The sequence below is a fragment of the Palaemon carinicauda genome, chromosome 3 (genome assembly GCF_036898095.1).
Source record: "Palaemon carinicauda isolate YSFRI2023 chromosome 3, ASM3689809v2, whole genome shotgun sequence".
In the NCBI taxonomy this organism is placed as follows: Eukaryota; Metazoa; Arthropoda; class Malacostraca; order Decapoda; family Palaemonidae; genus Palaemon; species Palaemon carinicauda.
The window spans coordinates 201,821,028-201,823,527 of NC_090727.1; positions in this window are offsets into that span (position 1 = coordinate 201,821,028).

Consider the following 2,500-nt stretch of genomic DNA (forward strand, 5'->3'; position numbering starts at 1 on the left):
TCTCTCTCTCTCTCTGTGTGGACTGGATAGTATTCTCTATCCTCGTTTCAATTTTTATAGTTTATCTTTCTTTAATTTAAAGGAATATAAAGTAACATTCCCACTCTCTCTCTCTCTCTCTCTCTCTCTCTCTCTCTCTCTCCTCTCTCTCTCTCTCTCTCTCTCTCTCTCTCTCTCTCAGACCAAGGGTTTTCCATTTCGGCCTCCCACAAGCCAGTTATCCAATCAGCAACTGAATGATTCAGTCCAGACCCGGAGAGACGAAAGACGAATTCTAGCCACAGAAAAATGTCAGAGTTGAGGCATAAGGCTTCGCTGGGCACTCTACTATAAGCTTGATCGGTGAAAGTACAGCGATGATATTACTGGACTCTGTTGGCATGTCCTTCCTGGTCTGGAATGAATGGTTTCAATGTGATAAATATGGCCAGGGGGGGGGGGGGGGGGGGAGGGTAGAGTGAAAGCATGGACAAGCATGTTGAAATCTTAAAGGAAATGGTGTTGAACAATCTGTTGTTCTTGATAACTCTCTTTGATAATATCTTCATTGATGTTATTGTTATTACCGTTGTTAGCATTATTAGCATCATTATCATAATTTTCATTGTGGTAATTATCATTATTATTTATTTTCATTCATCGTCTTCATTATCATCATCAGCCGTAACTAGACCACTGCAGGACAAAGGGCTCAGTTATGTCCTTCCACTCGCGTCTGTTTATGGTCATTTTATGTCAATCAGTACCCCGCAAATTTTCTTCGCTCGTCAATCCATCGTCTTCTCTTCTTTCCCCTGCTTCGTTTGCAATCTCTAGGGACCCATTTTAATATTCTTAATGTCCATCTATTATCTGTCATTCTCATTATATGTCCTGCACATATCCATTTCTTTTCTTCCTAGAATATTGCAAAATTATAATTTTTTTTTTCTTCTATTTGGCTATATAGATATTACTAAAATAAGGTGCTAATATAGACCTTATTATATTCCTGGTTGACTGATAATAACTGATTGATTTGCTGCGACATGAAAGAATTTTTTTTCATTTTTTTTATTCTCTTTGTTCCATCGATTTGCATTTAGGGATATAAACTTAATTTAGTGCGCTAATTTGCTCATTACGACACCGTGATTTTCATGTAATTGAACCAATGACATGCACTTAAATACTCATTTCGCTGCGCTCTCTCTCTCCTCTCTCTCTCTCTCTCTCTCTCTCTCTCCTCTCTCTCTCTCTCTCTCTTTCCAGGGAAAATACATGCCATCAATGGCATGCATTTAAGTACTCATTTGGCTCTCTCTCTCTCTCTCTCTCTCTCTCTCTCTCTCTCTCTCTCTCTCTCTCTCCTCTCTCTCTCTCTCTCTCCAGGGTAAAATACATTCCATCAATGACATACACTAGAATACTAATCTCTCTCTCTCTCTCTCTCTCTCTCTCTCTCTCTCCTCTCTCTCTCTCTTTCTCTCCTCTCTCTCTCTCTCTCTCTCTCTCTCTCGCTAGGGTATAATAATACATGTCATCAAAATTGTAAACTCTCGACTTGGTTAAGCCTCTCTCCACTGGGACACTCATAAGATTTATTATAACAAGCTGATCTCTCTCTCTCTCTCTCTCTCTCTCTCTCTCTCTCTCTCTCTCTCTCTCTCTCTCTCTCAGCGTTGTCTTTCCATGTTATTATCTGCCATTTCTTAGAGCCTAGTGTTTTTGGTTTTTTTTTGGTAGAAAAATTTTGCCCTTATTTAGTAAATGCTTCTTAACTTTCCATATTATTATTATTATTATTATTATTATTATTACCATTATTATTGTTATTATTATTATTATTATTATTATTATTATTATTATTATTATTATTTGTCTCTAAGTTTAAAGAATAATAACTGTTAAAGCAATTCTTCAAATGCAAACCTGCTAGACCCTAGGGCTACTCCGTCAGTGTCCTACACAAGGCACTAGAAGAATTGGAAGACCCAGTCTTACATGGCTGAAGTATTGATTTAAAAGATCAAGATAGAGACGACTGGTGAAATCTAACCGAGGCCCTTAGCATCAATAGATGTAGGAGATGATGATAATGATGATGATGATATGGAACACAATAAACCTGTTAAATCAGAATTCTCTCTCTCTCTCTCTCTCTCTCTCTCTCTCTCTCTCATCTCTCTCTCTCTCTCTCTCTCTCTCAATCGGGGCTGAGCTATCTTAATAGACAATATGTTTTTTACAGGTGAAGGTTAATAATTCACGTATTCTTTATATCAAAATCAGTTTTATTAGGAAATGTTAAATACAACGAATACAAAACCGGAACAGATTTATCTTGAGCAAAAACAAGAAAGTATACATTAAGGCAAAAACAATGATAAATTAATGAGTTTTTTCCATGGCACAATAATTGCTCTACCATCTGTTTTTATTCTTCGTGTTTTGAGAGACAGGAAAAACAAGCAGAACTAGAAAAGCATTCTGGGAGTGCAGACCTCCGCCACGTCAGCTT